The following is a 21211-nucleotide window of genomic DNA, read 5'->3' on the forward strand; positions in this document are numbered from 1 at the left end:
CCCATACCCAGTCCACCCAGAAGGAAGGACTATGACTCTCCTTTCCAGGATGGCTATAGCCAGAGCCTGCCTTCCTCAAGGGGACTCCTTCTCCTTGCCAACCCCATCCCTACCCTCCTGGCCCCTTAAAGAAACACTTGCCTTGAAAAGCCATCTTTGGAAAAACACTGTGAAGACTTTCAGTACATCTCATATTCTGGTAACAAAGAAAGGGAGTGGGGTTCCTGGGTGGCTCAGTCGGTTGGGTGTCTGTCTTTGGCTCAGGTCATAATCCCAGGGCTCTGGGATGGAGTCCCACATGGCGGGGTCCCTGCTCAGTGGGGAGCCTGATTCTCCCTCTCCTGCTCCCCCTGCTTGTGCCCTCTCTCTCTCTCACTCCTTCTGTCAAATAAACAAATAAAATCATAAAAAAAAAAAAAAAGAACGAAAGAAAAAGAAAGGGAGAGAATCATCATCTTCCCGATAAGGTAGTGACTCGCCCAGGCTCGTAAAACATTCATGACTGTGCCAGCTTTTCCCACAGATTGTTTCTCCCAGGTCCTCCTAAGCTCAAGCCATCAGCACAGTGGGCCCTTCTTAAAGGGGACCCTGAAGCCAGTCCTGAGGTCTGAGTGGCCACAGATGAGGACAGATGCTTTGCCCACCCCCACCCCCCATCCTATCGGCATGCAGCCCCTCCAGGGTTAACGAATCAAGCTAGAAAGGGCAAGGGTTACTCGTGGACAGTCAGATGTCTACCATTTAAAAGTGAGTTTTCAAGCACTGAGCCCCTAAGCAGAGTGCACGTGACTGGGGTGGGGAAGAAGCCGGGGCGGGGGAGGGACTGGTGCTTTCTGTCTCATCCTCACGCTTCTGCTTACGTTTTGCACAGCACTTTAGAAATCACTTTCTCTTCCATTATCTCACTGAAAACTCACCTAAGCCTTAGCGGGTGATTGTTGTTGTCCCCCGGGGGTCAACACCCGTTTTTACGTTTTTACTGCGGAGCACACTGAGGTGACGCCCTTGAGCCAGCAGCCGAACCAAAGCACGGACTCAGGTCTCCTGACAGCATGCCTGGTGATTTTCCACTGTGCTGAGGAGGAGGAAGTCAGAGGCTCCCTCGGACTCCACCTCAGAGGCTCTCATGACATTTATAAAATGCTCAAGAAAATAAAGCCACGTGCCGTCTTCATATCCCCACCGAGGGCCTTACCAAAGGCTCTGGAAGGCCTGAACAAGAGAGCCAGAGGGAAAGGCAGTCCCTCCCTGGGTCCCATGGAGCGCAGGAGCTCTGCCTCTGCTCAGATCCCCAAGGTCCCACATCAGATAACCCAAGTGGGGAAACAAATGAGCATGGGTCCGCGGACCTCAAGGCAGCAGGACAACAGGCAGAGCCCCCCAAGAAATCAGGCTGGGTCTGGAAATGCCACTTGCTCTGTTCCCTGGGGCTCCCAAAGCCCTCATCTCAGCTCTAGCCAGGTCTGAGACTCCAGAGGGGGTGACAACAGGCTCCTGGGCTGATTTTTAAAAACTCATTTGTCACATTGACATTAATCCTCTTGTTAACAATCTCTTGCCCTGAAGCAGGGTTGGCTCAAAGCTGTGGAAGGGGTTGGGGCAAGGGGAAGCTCTTGGGTTTTAAGGAGACTCAGTAAGGTCAGCAAGGCCTAGAGGCCACCTTCTTCATGAGAGGGGGAGGGTAGCGTGCGCTGAGCCAAGGGGCCCCCAGCAGAGAGCCTGAACCTCCTTCAATTACCAACCGTCTGACTCTCCAGCATCCCTGCTGTTCTCTCCATCCTCTGCTCTCCATAACCAGGCCACTGCCTTCACTTCTTATTGATTTTCATATTTAAGGAAAATCCATTTGCTTGATTCAGAGCAACTGAGTCATCACTGTGTTCAGAGGAAAAATCACTCACAAAGTAGGCACTTGGCAGCAGCCGCTTCTGGAATGGGCGGGGACCCTGCTTACACCCCAAAGGCGCTCTGTCCAGAGTTGCTTCTGGATTCGATTCTCTGCTGCTCTGTCCCAGCCACTTTCTCTTTCAGGAGGCTTCACATCCGCTGCCTGTCACCCCAGCCAGGCTGGCCTATTTGTTCTCTACGCACCCCCCCCACCCCCGTCCACGTGCTATTGTTTATCTGTTAGAGGCTTATGATGGGGACATTTGGAGCAGGGACAGAGGGGACTTGTATGATCAGTCATTCATAAATGGGAGAGAAATATTAATTGTAGGCACTGATGGAAGAAATTTAACCCTTACAAAATTATAGCTTTGGCCCTCTTTTCCTTTCCAACACTACCCATGTGGGTAAGAGTCCCGTATCTAGCCTCAAGATGGATCCAGGGCGGTTCAGTCTCTGATACTGGTTTGTGTAACTGTTGTGTCATCCTGGTCCCTGACTCTGGGAGGGTCAAAGAGCTCAGACAATCCACTCTATGAGCCCTCAAGAAGAGACCGTGCTTCTTAAACGACCACGCTTCCCCTTTGCAGGCAGAGGGGACTGTGAACAGCAGGACAGAATTCCAGTTAGCACATCACCAAATACCAAATGGAAGCAGGGCTGTAGGACTCAGACTCAATGATGCATACCGAATGCTCCCAGGCACTCTTCTAAGCGTGTCACCTGTGTTCATCGCCCTTAATCCTCCCAACAATCTTAGGACACAGCGGCAATTATTATCCCATTTACATACAGATGAAGAAATGGAGGTGGTCAGAGATGAAAGAATTCATGGAAATTCCTATGGCAGGTAAGTGGGAGATCCAGGAATTTGAATCCAGGCAATCTGCCTTAAGAACCCATGCATTCACCCATTACACACATGCAGGGCACGGGACTCATCTCAGGCCTCCCACAGACACCCCCGCTCCCCACCTCAAAAGACAATTCATTCCTTTCATGGACAAATGCCATGTAAAAATCTTCTCCCCTGATCAGATTGGAACGTCTTCAATGCCACTGCTAGTCTGGTCTAGGGGTCCTTGACCCTCCCTTTATGTCCACGAGTACGGTGACCTGATTGGCTGGATAGGGGCTCAGGCAAGGCTCAGGGGCTCTCACCATGACTTTGCTACCCACTGGTTCATACTGCTGGTGAAGCATTCGGAGACCTCCCAGGGAGTTGGCATTTTTTTTTTTTTTCTTTCTATCTCAACCCCTCAAGACCTGGGGAAAAAATGAGTTCTTAAGCTGGTGAGATCTCTGGTCCTAGTCTGCTGGGTCCTTGGCCACAGCTACTCCCTTTCACTTACAGAGCTCAAAGCTTGCTCCTGGGGCAACGGCCACCTGATTTCCTTCTGGACTCTTCCTGCACAGTCTGGAAGCCCTCAGGCCAGGAGGCGGGCGTGGGGGTAGGAGGGATGGGGGGACGTGGAATCCTTGCACTGCAGAGAGGTTGCACGAGGTTCTGGCTGACAACCTCCTTCCCATTCTCGGTCTTCAACTCTTGTGGTTTCCTCACCCGTCTTCTGCCCCCTCCTCCCACTCCCACGGCCCTAGAGGGAGGAGAGGCAGTGGTAGAGTAGGGAAAGTGGGAAGAAGTCACGTTACTTTACTGAGCACCTACTATTTGCCCGGCACTTCTGGGGCCCTCCCCCTCCTCTGCTCCCACGAGTCCCAGCTCAGACCCGGGTAGGGAAGAAGGGTGGGCGGAGTCAGAAGCGGGGCGAGGAGGCTGGCGGATCCATCTGCCCCCTTCCAAAGAATGCCCGAACCAGCAGCAGCCCCGGGACGTGGGTGGGGGTGACGGGTCCCCGGGCAAAGGAAAGGCTCAATTGTGCAAAGGCTTCCTGCCCTGCCAGCTCTCGGCCCCAGCCCAGCCACCAAGCAGACGCCTTTCTGCGGCCGGGAGGCGGGACGGGAAGGCGAAGGCAGGAAAGGGTTACGGGAATAGCTTTCCAATGACAAAGTCTGGAAGGGACCCATGCCTCCGCCCCTCTGCGGGTTAAACTGGCACAGTGCGGGGGGAGGAAGGCGAGGGGGACCAGAAGCAGAGACTCCCCTCCCTCCCGCCCCCCTGTCCCCCCCGTCGCCGGGCACCCCCTCCCGGGGCCCGCGTCGTCGCAGGCAGCCGGCGTGTGCCTGGGGCAGCGGGTCACGAGGCTCCGCCCCCGGCCGCCCGGCCCCGGGGGACGCACTTTGTTCAGGATGCCGCCTCCCCGCTCATTGTGGGGCCGTGGCCGCCGGCGGCCCTAGTGCGAGGCGCGTCCTGAGCGCTCGGCGGACGCCGATCCCAGTGCGAGGGGCGGACCCGGCCGAGGACCCCGGAGAAACTTTCTTATCGCGAGGAGAGCGCGCCCGGCCCGGCGCCGCGCGGGGGATGCGCTACTGTGCGCGGCGGCGGCGCGGACCGGGACCCGGAGCCAGAGCCGGAGCGGGCAGGCTCGCCGGTGAGTGGCCCGCGCGGGGTGGTCGCGGGGGCGGGGACCGGGCTGCGCGCGGCGGCGGAGATGGGCCGCGGCTTCCCACTCGGTGGGGCCGGGATCGAGCCCCGGGGGGAGGTGAGCCTGGTGTCCTGGGGAGGCTGCGGGCTGGGCTCGGGAGAGGTGCTGGAATAACAACGGAGGCGCCGGGAGGGTGTGTGCCGAGACGTCCTTGGGGGACTGCGCGTCTGCTCCAGGAGTCGACTCACTAGGGGCTACCCAGCCCCAGCCTTTCGGAGCCTCAGTTTACCTTTCTGTGAAATACCTGCAACGTAAAGTGTGTTGATATCTATAACCAGAAGCACCAAGTACCGCGTATTACACACACACACGCACATACTGTACCCACATTTTCTCCCATCCCAGAGGAGCGAGCGGAGCAGCTGGCGCAGGTGACCTTGCCGGGCTGTTTCGGAAAATGTTCATTGGGTGCCCAGGTTGCGCTGCGAAGCGTCCGCCCGCCAGACTCCCTGAGGCTGCCCTCTTCGGCGCCAGCCTAGAGGAAGCTGGGGGACACAGGAGGGAGGAGAAAGGGGACGTTGGGTGAACACCAGGAGCTCACCTGAGGGCGCTCGGTGCTTGGGCTCTTGTGGTCCCTTCTACTCTCAGAGGAATCAGCCCAGTCTGCGGAGGGAGGATCGGGGAAGGATGTGAGTGGTGAGTGGTGGGGGGCCGTGTGCAGGGGTGAAATCCACCCAGCAGAGAGGGGTCCTTGTCCCGCGGAGCCCAACATTGGAAAATCAGCTGGTGAGTCAATGGGACTTTGTTAGGACGGCCACGGGGCGCAGCTGGCTCCGGCTTAAGGGAAGCGCCCGCATCCCCCCTTGATAACATGCTGTTTATCTGGCTTCCTGTTTCAATGATTGGGATGCCATTGGCTTGTTCAAATTCAATGCTGAAAAGCCTGCGGCCACGTTCGCTCGCTGAAGCAGAGGGCTTGCCTCGGTTTTCATCTTTTCGTCTGTCTTGTTCCGGATGCATGGTGTCCCCTGCAACGAACGCACTTATAATGGGGCAGCTGTACTTGCCACAAAGAACCCCATCTCAAGGAGGCAGAGCTGCTGCTTCTGAGACCTTGGCTCCCTTCAGACCCAAAATACATGTGACTTCAGCCTGCTTATGAATTTTTTTCATCCTGCCTTGAATTTTGGTCGGTGTGTCTTTGGGATTAAACTGGGAAAGAAGGCTGTTACTCTGGATTTCCTCCCCGAAAATGAGCTTTATCTCATCTTCCACGGCTAATTCCTGGGGGAAGTTATCGGTTCGTAGTTCCCTAATCAGCCTGGGTTGCTAACTTACCTGGATGATCAGAGAGCAAAGAACTTGCCTTTCTGTTTTGGTTTTCACTTCTTTAGAATGGAGCTGGGGCAGGTTGCTGCTCCTGGAAGGACAAGGCTTTCCCCCGATCTGTGCTTCAGCCCTTACAGCCTGTTTCTGGAACTTCCCAGGTTAAGGGGGAGCAGCACCCACTCTGAACTCCAGAGATTTCTCTGAACTCCCTTAGCGCGGGTTTTACATTCTTCTTTGTGTTTTAGACGTTGGGGATTTGTGCACATGCCTTATCTCCCTATGCATGCCAGCTAGCCAGGTACCCCTGCTGACCTCCCACAACACCCAGCACATACTAGGCACTTTCTAGATGTTTGCCGAATAGTACAACTGGAAAAAATCTTTACCTCTCAAAATAGGTCTACAATGGAGTTGATTTGCCCACAGGACCATTTGGGCCTTTTGTGACATCTACTTGGGGAGCCCTGGCCTGGGACAACTGAAAACAGGATTGCTGTTTTTGCTTCCCTTGCCAGCTCTGCTCCCCTCCTGAGTCTACCCAAGCCTCTGGCATTGGCTCAACTTTGGTCAAGTAGAAAAGACTGGCCTGGAGTAGAAACATCTCTTGTCCATTCTTTAAAATTTGCCTCTCTTTCCATCTTTCTTGTCAGTCAATGTCACTTCCTCTTTCTTTTAAAGTTCTTTTGAATTCTTAAAGGGTTTGGCCTTTAGAAAAACTAGAATGTCAAAGTCAAAAGGATCTCTGCCCCTCCCAACCCCTGCCCTGCCCCTCTTCCCTTTAGGGACAAGAATCAAGGTGGGGGATGGACTCAAAGCCACACAGCTGGGGGCTGAGAGAGGCCAGCCTAGAACCCAGGTCTTCTGGCCACCCGTCCAGGGCTTAATCCCTTTCAGCAGATCACCTCCTTGCACTCAGACTTTTTCTCTGCCCAGTGTTTCCATCCATAGATCTTGGCAGATGCCCAATAGCTGTCAGTGAGAGAGGAACAGAAACAAGGGGTAAGGAGAGCTGTCGGGGTGATGGAACCAACCACCAACCCTTAGAGTCTCTGGAACATCGAGAACTAAGAATGTGGCAATACTTGGCAAACCCTTCATCTTTCTGGCCCCTTGTCACAAAACAATAATTAAAAACACTTTTAGTTCCTTCTTCAACTTAAAAAAAAAAAACAAACAAGCAAAAAAAAAAAAAAAACCCAACCAACTTTTCAAGTAAAAAACACCCTCCTCAGTAAACAGTTTGCTGGGCCTAATCTGTTCCCTCAACCTCCCAGGAAGGCTGACTCAGGCCTGATTTCCTCCGAGGGGCCTGGAACTTGGCTTCCCAGTTTCCTGTGAGTCTTGAGAGACGTGAGGGGAGGCAGGATGGCCAAGACCCAGGCCTCTCGGAAGTGCCAGTGGATGTGACTCTGCTTCCCCTACACGGCCTGTGCAGTCCACACTACCATCCCCATCAAATCTGTCTGTTCTGCTTCATTTTATTTTAGAGATTTTATTTATTTACTCGACAGACTGACAGACGGAGATCACAAGTAGGCAGACAGGCGGGCGGGGGTTGGGGGTGGTGAGAAGGCTCCCTGCTGAGCAGAGAGCCCTATGTGGGGATGTGGGATGTGGGGCTCCATCCCAGGACCTTGGGATCATGACCTGAGCTGAAGGCAGAGGCTTTAACCCACTGAGCCACCCAGGCGCCCCTCTGCTTCATTTTATTATGAGATGCGCTAATGTGCTTAAAAAATTAAAGGTGCCGGGACGCCTGGGTGGCTCAGTTGGTTGGACGACTGCCTTCGGCTCAGGGCGTGATCCTGGAGTCCCGGGATCGAGTCCCACATCGGGCTCCCGGCTCCATGGGAAGTCTGCTTCGCTCTCTGACCTTCTCCTCGCTCATGCTCTCTCTCACTGTCTCTCTCTCTCAAATAAATAAATAAAAAATCTTTAAAGAAAAAAAAAAAAAATTAAAGGTGCCAAAGCCGTGCCTATGGACACCCTTAATAACAACGTGTTTCCACTTCAAAGGACGCTGAGACTCTTACCATGTCCAAACCTTAGATGCTCTGGAAGCTTTTGTGCATGGTTTGCTTATTTCTTTTTCAGATCGTTCCTGGGGGGTGGTGTCTGGAAACACAGCTGATTTTTGTGGGTTGATCTTGTGCCCTTGAAACTTGGCCAAATTTGTGTGCTTGTGTATTTGTGTATTTGCTTTCGTAGCCTTAGTGTGTGTGAATTCTTTGGGATTTTCTATATGTAGAATCACATCAACTGTAAATATAGTTGTACTACTTCATTTCCAATGTGGACACCATTTATTTATTTATCTATTTATTTATTTATCTTCCCTAACCGCTCGGGCTAGAATTTCCAGTACTGTGGTGAGTAGGAGTGGGGAGGGTGGACATCCTTGCCTTGCTGCTGATCTTAGAGAAAAAAGCTCTCAGTCTCACCATTGAGTGTGATACTTACTGTGGGTTTTTCATAAATGTCCTGTATCATGTTGAGGAAATTCCCTTCTCTTCCCAGTTTTCTAAGTGTTTTCATCATGAAAGGGTGTTGGATTTTGTCAGATTCTTTTTTCTGCACCCATTGAGATAATCATGTGTTTTGGTACATGACATTGATCGTTTTTCTTGTGCGGAATTACCCTTCCATTGCCGGGATAAACCCCTCTGAATGCTTTTTTTGTTTTTTAATGTGTGAAGTTTTATCTAAAAAGACTGAAGATGGGGAGTCTGGGGGGCTCAATCAGTTAAGCCTCTGACTCTCGGTTTCAGCTCAGGTTATGGTCTCATGGTTGTGGGATCCAACCCCGTGGGCTCTGTGCGCAGCACGGAGTCTGCTTCAGATTCCCTCTCCCTCCCCCTCTTGCTGACTCTCTAAATTAATTAATTAAGTCTTAAAAAGACTGAAGAAAATTTGACATGGTGCTAACTGTGCAGTTGGGTGGGTCAATGCACATTCATTATATTTTTCGTACAGTCACTGTACTTGAAATGTTAAATAATATTTTTGTTGTGGTAAAATATACATAACATAAAATTGACCATTTTAACTACTTTTACGTGTACAGTTCAGTAGCCTTAAATGCATTCCCCTTGTTATGTAACCGTCACCATCATCTATTTCCAGAACTTTCTCATCCTCCCCAGCTGAAACTCCCTGCCTGTTACAGTTAACTCCACATTCTCTACTGCACCCCCCCCCAGCTCCCCAGTTTCTGGCAACCACTGTTCTACTTTTCATCTCGGTGAGTCTGTGAGGACTTTTATCTCCGTGAATCTCCATGAATAGCCTGAAAAGTCAGGAACTTCATGGCTTTAATTGAGGGATCAAAGGCCCTCACCTGACTTCCAAGGGAACATGCTAGAGGGATTTTGATTCAGATCTTCTTGACTTACAAACAGTCCCTCAACAACCGCCCCGTGTCAGAGATGGTCGTTCCAGATAGAGAGACGAACGGATTCCTGGTCATCACGAGGCTCAGAGAGCGCCCAGATCAGCCTCTGCATGAGCCTCGTTTTCTCCAGTTCAGTGGTTCTCCCTCTTCGCTGCACCTTAGAATCGCCTTGGGTTGCTTTAAAAATTACTGATTCCTGGGTGCCCCCAGGGGATGCGGCTTCATTCAGTCTGGATTGCAAACCCCGGTGTCTGTCATTTTCTAAAGCCCCCTCACTGACTGATGCACACGGAGGGTTTCAGCTACTCAGTGGTTGAGCTGATTTACTCCCTGGAACCCTTGGCTGCTCACAGCTTCCAGTGACGCAATTCCCTCCCCATCTGGACAATAATACTGACCCACTTTACATCCCTCTCCTGATTTTAAAACCCGTTTGTAAATAGAATAAATGTGAACTTCTGTAGAATTAAACTTGCAAACTTATAAAGAACCTAGCTGTCATGTAGCCCCCCCCTTTTTTTTTTGCTTTTGCAGATACCTCAGGTCCCTCCTAAAATCTCCCCACTGGGGGTCCTCCAGCTTGGACACCTCTGTTGCTGGGCAACTCCCAGCCATGGGGTGGGGGTGGGGGGTGTTGCATCATCTATTCCCTATTTGGACAGCTTGGTCTCTCAGAGTTTCTTCTTGTAGTAATCTGTCGTGGGTGGGGACTTCTAGCCACTGGGGAAAGATAGCAAGAGGTGAATGGGCTTCACCAAAATGTATCCCCAAATTAGGGCATATGCAAAATGAAACATGTGGTCTAAGTGTAATTGACCTGCAGAGTGACAACTTTTTCAATATTTGGAAACAGCTACCATGTGCCTGCCCCATCCTTTCCCCTCTGCCCTCGGCTGCCCTGTTTTTTGCAGATCTTCTTCACCGGATGTATTCTCAAGTATTTTCTGGGAAGACGTATGAGGTAATAGCAAGAATTTAGATTATGAAATGAGCCGGACTGGGAGTCAGGCTTCAAATCTTGACTTTGCATGCGAAGTCCTTAACCCATGATGAGTACTCAGCAAACATGAGCAAGTGAGGTCATATTACCCGCAGTGACATCATCATCTCTCTCTGTGTGACCTCAGGTTGGCCAAGGAAGCTCTTAGAGACTTCAGTTTCTTCTCCAAGAAAAACTGAAAGAAAATGCCTTACCCCGAAGACAGTGTGATCCCTATGATCTGGCAAGTTTGGGAGATAACAGGCGTGGTGGGGGGTGGTGATTGTGTAGTTTAAGTGATACCACTGAGCCCTGACCCAGGCCCCGGGCCATGCAGTGTGTGAGCTCAGTTCATGCCAGATTGCTCCCCCGGCCCCCCACTAAATCATCCTTAAAACAGAGACAGTTTACCGCCATTTGAATGTGTTGTGCCCAGAGTGAAACGCAGTCCTCCAGTTACAGGCTTAGCGGCTCATGCCGCCCACAGGCTGATCGCCCGACCATCACTTAGGCAAAGCACTTTTTTTTTTCCCCCCAGTTTGTAGATTGTCCCTGCAAACCTGGGAGCTGGACTGCCAGGGAAAAGACAGGAACATGACAGCACAAAGGAATGAGAGAGTCCAACTGCATCTTTTGCTTTATATTGTTTGTTGTTGAACTGATCCGTTTTGTTTTGGAATTACCTCTTTTTTTTTTTTTTTTTGTAGGTGGCAAGGGTATCATAGAATATAAAGTCAATTCTCAGAGCCTCTTTTCCCAGTTCATTGGTGCAGATAATTGAGTTGACTGGAAGGAGTAACCGGGTTCTGGGTAGTGCTAAGACACCAACTGTTCTCTTCCTGCTTTCCTTTTAACAAAAGAGAGACAGCTGATGAGACACCCGGTGAAGGAGCCTCCGCCAGGACTCAGGCCGGGCAGCTGTCTGCCTGGTCTCTCATCTGGGGCCGTTCTGTCCCTCAGCCCTCCCTCCCCAAAGCTTCAGGAGCAGGGCTCCGTTCCCTGGGGCATCCCTGCACCACAGACTGCTGACCGTTGGCCCCCCTAAGCTGGGAGCTCTCCATCACGTCCTGGGCACGGTCCGCTTCCCAAGGGCTTTCCTGTGTTAGCAAAGCTGCCCCCGCCCAACCGGGAGGGACCGTGGGAGCTGCAGTGTTGGATCCTACACCTAATGCCCAGAGTAGCCAAAAGGGCTGCGTGACCTGTAGGGTGCTTTCCAACGCCGGAAGTGCCCTGCCCGCAGTGCACGAGGTTTTACTCCGTAAAATGTCAGACCAGTAGAGAAAGTGAAAGGTTAGGACCACTAATATCAGGAGTCACTGATTGTTAACAGGTTTGGGTTTTTTTTTTTTTTAAAGATTTTATTTACGTATTTGACACAGAGAAGGAGAGAGAGCATAAGCAAGTGGAGCAGCAGGCAGAGGGAGAGGGAGAAGCAAATCCCTGCTGAGCAGGGAGCCCCATGTGGAGCTTGATCCCAGAACCCCAGGATGGAGACCTGAGCCAAAGTCAGATGCTTAACCGACTGAGCCACCCAGGCACCCGTTAACGGTTTTTTTTTATTTTAAGAATTCCTTTATGGGGCGCCTGGGTGGCTCAGTGGGTTAAAGCCTCTGCCTTCGGGTTCTGGGATCAAGCCCTGCAACGGGCTCTCTGCTCAGCGGGGAGCCTGCTTCCTCTCCCCCCCCCCCCCCGCCTCCCCCTCTGCCTGCCTCTCTGCCTACTTGTGATGTCTGTCTGTCAAATAAATAAATAAATAAAATCTTTAAAAAAATTTCTTTATTCGGGGTGCCTGGGTGGCTCAGAGGTTAAGCATCTGCCTTCGACTCAGGTTATGAGTGATCCCAGGGTCCTGTGATCAAGGCCCTCATCAGTCTCCCTGCACAGCGGGAAGCCTGCTTCTCCCTCTCCCACTCACCCTGCTTGTGTTCCTGCTCTCGCTGTCTCTCTCTGTCTACTAAATAAATAAAATCTTTTAAAAAATTTTAAAAATTAAACAAAAATTTATTTATTTATTAGACAGAGACCACAACCGGGGGGAGGGGCAGAGGGAGAAGGAGAAGCAGACTCTTGCTCAGTGGGGAGCCCAGTGCAAATGCAAGACTGGATTTCAGGACCCCAACATCATGACCTTGAGCCAAAGTCAGTGCTTAATTGACTGAACCACCCAGGTGCCCCTGACTTAACTTTTTTTTTTCTTAAATTAAAAAAAATTTTTTTTTTTAAATTTTAAAAGATTTTATTTATTTATTTGATAGAGATCACAAGTAGACGGAGAGGCAGGCAGAGAGAGAGATAGAGGGAAGCAGGCTGCCTGCTGAGCAGAGAGCCCGATGCGGGACTCGATCCCAGGACCCTGAGATCATGACCCCAGCCAAAGGCAGTGGCTTAACCCACTGAGCCACCAGGTGCCCACTTTTTTTTTTTTTTTTTTAAGATTTTACTTATTTATTTGACAGACAGAGATCACAAGTAGTCAGAAAGGCAGGCAGAGAGAGAGGGGGAAACAGGCTCCCTGTCAAGCAGAGAGCCCAATTCAGGGCTCGATCCCAGAACCCTGGGATCATAACCTGAGCTGAAGGCAGAGGCTTAACCACTCAGGCGCCCCTGACTTAACATTTTGATACACTATGCTCTTTGTGTCTCCTTCTCTTTCTCCTGAGCCATTTGAATATAATTTACTGACATCATGACACTTAAGCCCTAAGTACTTCAGCATGTATTTCCTAAGGACAAGGGCATTCTCCTACATAACCACAGTAAGTACCATAATCACAGCCATTGATACTGGATTTAGCAGAACTATTTAATCTGTGGGCCGTATTCATATTTTCCAGTTGTTCCCCAAATGTCCTTTAGAGAGCGCTGTGCATTCTTCCCAACCACAGCCTGCTGTGTGGGGGCCCCAACTGCAGTTTTCTCTCCCTGAAAGTCGGAAATGAAGTCATGATCCCTTAATCAGGATAGTGAGGCACTGAAGACAAAGCACTTCAATTTCAGTCAATCTTTTTTTTTTTTTAGGATTTTATTTATTTATTTGACAGAGGGAGAGCACAAGCAGGGGGAGCGGCAGGCAGAGGGAGAGGGAGAAGCAGGCTCCCCACTGAGTAGAGAGCCAGACGTGGGACTTGATCCCAGGACCCTGGGACCATCACCTGAGCCAAAAGCAGGCACTTAACCGACTGAGCCACCCAGGTGTCCCTCAGTTAAACTTTACAACCACTGAGTGAACTAGGTACTAATATCCTCCCCATCTTACTGGTAAAGAAATTGAGGTTCAGAAGGTGTTCTCAGTGGCCCAAAGAGTATGAGCCGTTATTACCTCTCCATGCTGTGCCAGGGAATAATTACAGAAAAAGAAGATCTTTTATTTACTGAAAGTCTTTTGCCCTTTGCATTTCTTGCCCTCTTCACCTAGTGCTCGGAGGTATTTGCATGTGCTCTGCCGCCCCCATTTTACAGATGAGGAAAGTGAGAGCGAGCCCTCGGAGGCTGGTCGTATGCAATATTTATACCATCGAGGTAACATAAATGACATTTGTTGGTAATCTTGGAGGAGGCTCCATCCATGTGGTTGGTTGTAGTTGCTGGACAGACTGTAAGGGGCAATTCAGAATAAAAGCATGTCTGACTGAAGGTGGGCGGTGCAGAGGGGGAGTTCCTCCGGTGCTCCTGTCTTATGCCGAGGGGATTGGAGAGAGCCTGTCAGAGTTAGAAAACAGGAAACCAGGAGTGCCTGGCAGGCTCAGTCAGTAGAGTGCACAACTCTTGATCTTGGGGTTGGGAGTTCAAGGCCCACGTTGGGTGTAGAGATTACTTAAAAAAATAAAACTTAGGGGCTTCTGGGAGGCGTGGTGGGTTAAGCGGTTAAGCATCTGTCTCAGACTCAGATCATGACCCCAGGGTCCTAGGATCAAGCCCCTCTGCTCAGCAGGGAGCCCACTTCTACCTCTCCCTCTCTCCTCTTCCCTGGTTCGTGCTCCCGCTCTCTCTCCCTCTCAAATAAATAAATTAAATCTTTTAAAAAATTAAAACAAATTAAACATTAAAAAAATAATTTTAGAAAACCCATAAGAGGGACCCCTGGGTGGCTCATTCAGTTTAATGTCTGCCTTTGGCTCAGGTCATGATCCCAAGGTTCTGGGCTCGAGTCCCGCATCAGGCTCCTTGCTCAGGGGGCGGCTTGCTTCTCCCTCTGCCTGTTGCTCCTCCTGCCTGTGCTCTCTCTCTCTGACAAATAAATAAATAAAATCTTTAAAAGAAAAAAACCAAAATCCACAAGAAACCAATTTTGAGAATAAAGGTACAAAATAATCAAAAAAGGAGCTAAAATCAGATATTGGAAGGAAGAAATGGAGAGAGAGAGAGATGTGTTTAGTGTATGTTATCCATCATTTTCAACTGTTGTTTTAGGTAGTGGTTGATATTATCTAAAGTGGCAAAACAGGGAATCAGGTTATTAGTATATTATCTAGAGGGTAACCACCACAAGAACCAATAACAGAAAACTCTTTGGGCAGCAAGGTAGGGCTGGGAAGAGGTGGAACAGGAAGCTGTAGCTTGTTATCATAAGGTCTTTTGTCCAGTTTGACAGTGATCACCCCTATTAGTATAGAGAAAGGCAGGCTTTGAATTCAGACATCCTGGCTCAGAGTAGGAACAGGATGACAGGCTTGTTCCTGCAGAAGCTTCTCTGAAATGCTAAGCCAAAACCAAGAGGGCCTTCCATAGACGTTGGTGACCACTGAACATGTTTTTCTTTTTTCCTTCTTTCTTTCTTTTTTTTTTTAAGATTATTTATTTATTTATTTGACAGACAGAGATCACAAGTAGGCAGAGAGGCAGACAGAGAGAGAGGAGGAAGCAGGCTCCCTGCTGAGCAGAGAGCCCAATGGGGGCGCTCAATCCCAGGACCCTGGGATCATGACCTGAGCCGAAGGCAGAGGCTTTAACCCACTGAGCCACCCAGGTTCCCCCCTTTTTTCTTTCAAGAGATTTTATTTATTTATTTGAGAGAGAGAGCATGAGAGCGGGGAGGATCAGCAGGGAGCCCGATGTGGGACTCGATCCTGGGACTGCAGGATCACAACCTGAGCCAAAGGCAGACGCTTAACCAAACGAGACACGAAGGCGCCTCCCGCCCCCCACCACACTGGGTGTGCTTACCTGGAGAGAGCCCCCCAGGATACCGCATCCCCAAGAGGGTGCACTCATACCCCACAACCCACAGGAAGTATTAATACTTCTGTTGTAAACACAATTCAGAGATATTTATAATTTTGCTTTTCAAGGTATTTGGACACCAGTGACTCATTTCTTAATAATTTAAAATGGGTGACTTCTGGGTCACCCTGAACAGTTGCAGAAATGACTGTGAAGTGAGAAAAGTGTCACCTATGAATTATTTTCAAATATAATGAGTTTTTACGAAAAGTACATTTAAATATCGGTGTAACTGACATGTTTCATTTTATAGATGTTTTATTAAACCATTATTAATTTCAGGTTTTCAGTTTTATTTTTTTTATTTTGGAACCCATGACATTTTCTTCCACAGAGCTCTGAAACGATCCTCAGTAGAAGGCCTTCTGTTTTAGGCACAGGTGGAATGGGCGGTGAGTGTGGGTATCTGGGCCCTGAAGGATCTGTGGGTATTTGAGAACCACGCCACTAGGGGACATGGATGGCCCGAGCCTGAGCACGTAGTGAGCTCTCAGGAAGTCACAAGACCCATATCCCATCTTCCCATCCGGGGCCTTCACTGCACAGGTTCCTTGAGCTTAGGGGACAACTTCCGTGACCAGTGTCACAGCCAACATCTCATTTCCTTTTCATGACAGTCCTATGAGATGGTAAGATAAACATTCCTCTTTATACACATGGGGAAAACAGGACTCAGAAAAGCTAGGTAGCTTGCTCAAGGCCACATCGCTTTAAGGAATCAAGCAGGGAACTCTGACTCCTGACCTTCGTCCTTGCCAATACTCCCATGGTAGAAGGCAGAATGGGCAGTTTAAGATTTTATTTATTTGACAGAGATCTCAAGTAGGCAGACAGGCAGGGAGAGGGAGAGAGGAGGAAGCAGGCTCCCTGCTGAGCAAAGAGCCCAATGCGGGGCTCGATCCCAGGACCCTGGGATCATGACCTGAGCCACAGGCAGAGGCTTTAACCCACTGAGCCACCCAGGCGCCCTTTTGTTTGTTTTAAAGATTTGAAGGGGAGAAAGACAGAGCATGAGCAGAGGGAGCGCCAGAGGGAGAGGGAGAAGCAGGTCCCCCCACTGAGCAGGGAGCCCCATGAGGGGCTCGATCCCAGGAGCCTGCGATCATGACCTGAGCCAAAGGCAGACGCTTAATGACTGAGCCACCCAGGCACCCCACATTGATGTTTTTTTAAAAATTGATTTTGTTACTGCATTTATTTTGACAAGTCCTTAAGATTTGTCTTTCAGTACATCCCCAATTTTATCACTCTTGCTAATTTTACCCAGTCAAAGGAATAATGTAAAAGTGTTATATTTTGAGTTCTGTTTCTCATTTTCTCCTCAGAGTTGAAAATAACTATTGTGCGTGAATTTAGGGCTGCCTTAAGCTGGCAGTCCATTAAGACTTTTCCTTTTTAGCTGGTCTGGCCCTAATAACCTGGCCTTTCCCTGTTTACACACCTCCCCTGATATCCAGGTCTCTCTCTGTCACTCACTACCCATCTCCTTAGGGAATGTCATCACAAAGACACATCTGTTAAGGCCACGTCACACCTCTGAGTCATCTCCCCACTTCCTCTTGCTGGCCATGGCCAGAAAGAAATGAGAGGCCACTAGGGAGGTTCAGAAAGTGACCGCAAGGCTGGGGTGTCTCTGGGAAGTAGGTGGGAAGGGCCGTTGTGAGCTGGCCGCAGGGACCGTGACACTCTCATACCCACATCCAGGCCCAGACAAAGGCCTCTGTGTTTGGGATGGCAGGGCTGGGGCAGATGTCAGGGCGGGGGATGGGGGCGGCGGGGGTTGGTGGCATGATAGAGTCTGGGAGAGGCTACCCAGGGCAGAGGCAGGCCCATAAAGTCCTGCTCAGCTGGACTGAGAACTGGCAGTAGCTTACTTGGGTCCCGGCACACAGTAGAGGCAATATTTGTTCATTGATTACTTCTAGGATAAGGGGCACATTTGCTCTTAAGCTAAGGGACAGGCAGGGACGAATGTAAGTGCCCTTGGTCCTGAATTTCCCTGCCTGGTTTAGAGGCCACGTCCTTGCTTCCTTGGCTCCTTCCTGACGTGGAGCCTCTGTGTGAACAACGTGGTAGGAGATGCAGTCTTTGGGGTCAGCCTGACTTGCAGCCTCCTCGAGCTTCAGTTTCTTCCTCTGTACAGTGGGGACAATCACGCCTACCCCACAGAGTTGTGAGGGTCCTCCTCGAGGCTGTTACAAACCATCCAGCATAAAGCTAATGTCCGTCGTTGTCACTGCGGTAGATCTGGCTGCCCCGTGGCCCTCTGCACTTGGTCCTGGGAGGGTAAACGCAGGCTAGACAACACGACTGAGCAAAACCAAGGACGCCGCAAACATTCAGTCCCCCAGCTCCGCAGACTCTGTTTCTGGGTGGATTTATCTCTCAAGGGGGTGTTTGTATACCAGACAGGGGGAAATGTTTCCCTGTCTGAGGGTCAGACAGACGGAGTGGGAGAGGTGCCAGCTCTGAGATCCCAGCTCTAAGACGTATGGTCCCTCCGGGCCCCTCTGGGCTCCAGACTGCAGGCCTCTGGGGTGTGTGGGGGAGTGGAGTGGCCTGGGGTTTTGTTTGGCAAAGCCTGCCTATTATCTGGCCCAGGCTGTGTTTCCAGGGCATTATAAATAGCACTGGCTTCGGGAGGAGAGGTCGCAGATGTGGCTTGAGGGAAGGGTACGGGAAGGTGGGAGATTGGAAATGATGAACTCAAGCCTTTGTGGGCCAGGATGCTGGCTGGGGCCGTCTCCATGGCAGTAGGACACCAGGGAGGGCTCAGCCTGGGTGCCTTTGAGGCAGAAGGCCTGACTTAGGAGCCAGAAAAGCCTGTGCTCAGTGGCCCGTGGGCCAAGGTGCCCACTCTATTTGCTTCAATCTGCCTCTTTTTAGTGAGACTCACGCTACTTCTTGAACCCGGGCAGGGGATTGAGCGAGAGCCTGAGCCGGATTCCAGGTCTAGAGAGATAAATAAAAGCAAATGGCTCCTCACCTTCAGCGACACCCCCGTCTCCTCATGTGTGCACTGAGGGCTCCTTTCCTCCCAGCCGAAAGAGAGAGAAGAGAGAGCCCTGATTCTTTTATTTCATTCCATTCTGACCTGAGATACACTTTACAAACTGTGAAATGCAGAAATCTTAAGGGTCCAGTTTGATGCTTTTTTAAAAAACTTTTTAAAAATTTTTTAAAGATTTTTACTTATTTACTTGAGAGAGAGCATGAGCAGCAGGGAGAGGCAGCAACAGAAGGAGAAAGAATCTCAAGCAGACTCTGTGCTGAGCAGGGAGCCCGATGTGGGGCTCGATCCCGGGACCCTGGGATCATGACCTGAGCTGAAGGCAGAGGCTTTAACCCACTGAGCCACCCAGGCGCCCCTGATGCTTTTTTTTTTTTTTTTTAAAATATTATTTATTTATTTGACAGACAGAGATGACAAAGAGGCAGAGAGGTAGGCAGAGAGAGAGGAGGAAGCAGGCTCCTGCTGAGCAGAGAGCCCAATGTGGGGCTTAATCCCAGCACCCTGGGATCATGACCTGAGCTGAAGGCAGTGACTTTAAGCCACTGAACCACCCAGGCACTCCCCCCCCCCCGCCCCCAATGCTCTTTTGACAGATGAACACACCTTCATAACCCACATCCCAATCCAGACACACAGCATTTCCATCTTCTGTCTGTTCCCATCAGTACCCTTTCCCTCCCCTCCCCTCCCCTCCCACCCCCTCCCCCACTGCCCACAGTGTCACTGTGCTGATTTCTGTTAACCACAGATGACTGGTGCCTGTTCTTGAACTTCATGTAAATGGAATCGTAGGGTATGATCTGTTTTGTGTCTGGCATCTAACGCTCCACATTATACTTTTGAGATTCACGCGTGTTGAGTGATGTCTTCTCCTTTCAGCTTCTGATGCAGGAACCAGCACAGTTTGTTTATGGGCAAAGCCAGAGCCCTTCCACTGCCTCCGTTGCCCAAGGAGCCCCATCTACTGAGCACCCCCGGGTATCAGCCAGGCTTTTGAAAGTGAAGATGAATTGGAAGTCTTTGAAGTCTGCCGTGCCCTTTGTTTCTCCAGAGTACTTCCCATTTTGTTGGCTTCCTGGAAAAGGCCCCAGGATCTTTTCTTTCCCTCATGATCTGGAAGCCATTCTTACCCCCTAGAGCTCGAAGTTCAGATCACTGGTCTCCCAGTAAGGCAGAAGGCGGTTCTCCGACCTGGATCGAGCTGGCACGTCCTGAGAGGCAGGGGATGAGGGACTTTAGCCTACAGATGGTGAGAAGACATCCAAGGCCCAGAGCAGGGAGGTGACACGATGAAGCAGTGTTTTAACAGGTGTACGGTCCACATCCACTTGGTTCAGTGAGAGGACCTCAGCACCTGGCACAGACTCTGGCACACAGTGGGGCTTTCAAGAAGGAGGTGTAGAGGGCGCCTGGGTGGCTCAGTGGGTTAAGCCGCTGCCTTTGGCTCAGGTCATGATCTCAGGGTCCTGGGATCGAGTCCCGCGTTGGGCTCTCTGCTCAGCAGGGAGCCTGCTTCCTTCTCTCACTCTCTCTGCCTGCCTCTCTGCCTGCTTGTGATCTCTGTCTGTCAAATAAATAAATAAAATCTTAAAAAAAAAAAAAAAAGAAGGGGTTATAGAATGGCCTGGTGGTTTGCAAGAGGGGCCGTTGGGCCAGCAGGTCCACTGTTTCATCCCTGACGTGGAGGGCCTGAGGGAGGGCAGCCCTGCTGGGAAAAGAGCAGGAGAGTGGGTAGATTTTTCACAAAGGAAAACCCAAAGGACACAAGAGAAAGGAGAATCAAAGACAAACGCAGTCTTTTTGGAAGAGCTCTGCACTGAGAGCCAGAGGGCCTGACTTTGGGTCCCTGTGGCTCATCTGTCAAATAGGTCCAACGCCAGGTATCCATTTGGAAGAACTGTCGTAACAGAGTCCCCACAAGCTGGGTGGTTTTAGACAGCAGAAATATATTGTCTCAGTTCTGGAAGGTGGAAGTCTAAAACCGAGGTGTTGGCGGGCCATGCTCCTTCTGAAACCTGTTCCGGAGTGCCCTTCTTTGCCTCCTCTAGCCTCTGGTGTCCGCCAGCAATCCTGGGCATTCCGTGGCCGAGACATGCGTCACCCTGCATCTCTGCCTTTATGGTGATGTGGCCATCTCCTCCCCTGTGGTCTTCCCACCATCTGCCCGTTATGTGCGTCTGCATCCAAATCCCCTCTTAGAAGGCCAGCCCTACTCTGAAATGACCTCATCCTAACCAGTTACATCTGTAGCAGCCCCATCTCCAAATAAGGTTACGTTCTGAGATGCTGATGGTTAGTACTTCAACCATCCTTTTTGGTGACAGTTCATTCCGTAACATACCACCTGCCTGATGACATTGAATGAGGAGGCAACGCATGTGAAGTCCTTTGTCACTGGAATGCAAAAGGCGTGTAACAGGGTGATTTTAGCCAGGGGACCTGCTTTTCACTTCCTATGTGCCCTAGGTCAAGTCTCTTGCCCTTTCTGAGTCTCAGTTTCCTTATCACATTTGGTCTCTTAAGGTGTCCACGTCCAAATCCTGCAAGTTTTTGCCTCCAAGGTTCTGAGCTTTCAAGTCTGGGATCCCGGGGAGCCATGAGGTCATTAACAACTGTGGGGAAGTCAGGAGGGGGAACCAGCCTGAGGATCAGCAGAGGCTTCCGCTAGGGCCTGCCCATCTTTGTGGGTACCCAGCTTCCTTGCCCTGGTGGCTTGGACTGGAAAGTCCCAAGCATCTTCTCTCCGAAACAACCCCACCTCCCCCGCCACACCCAGCCAGGCTAACCCTCACCTCAGCCAGGCCTGGGAGGTGGGCCTGCTATAAATAGCATTCTCCAATCCTGTCTTCCTATGCAGGAAACACAGCAGCCAGAGGAGGCAGGAAAAAGGTGTTTCCGCAAGAGAGGCC

The 21211-nt window shown here is 50.6% G+C and overlaps 1 protein-coding gene across 1 annotated transcript in view; it reads left to right on the forward strand.

Moving 5' to 3' along the window:
- The first annotated feature begins 4064 nt into the window (after positions 1–4064).
- NAV1 (neuron navigator 1) overlaps positions 4065–21211 on the forward strand; it is a 252392-nt gene continuing 235245 nt past the window's right edge. The window contains exon 1 of the mRNA XM_044267590.1: positions 4065–4376. The gene's annotated coding sequence lies outside the window, so the exon portion shown is untranslated. The remainder of the gene's footprint in view (positions 4377–21211) is intronic.

The sequence above is a fragment of the Neovison vison genome, chromosome 10 (assembly GCF_020171115.1).
Source record: "Neovison vison isolate M4711 chromosome 10, ASM_NN_V1, whole genome shotgun sequence".
NCBI lineage: Eukaryota > Metazoa > Chordata > Mammalia > Carnivora > Mustelidae > Neogale > Neogale vison.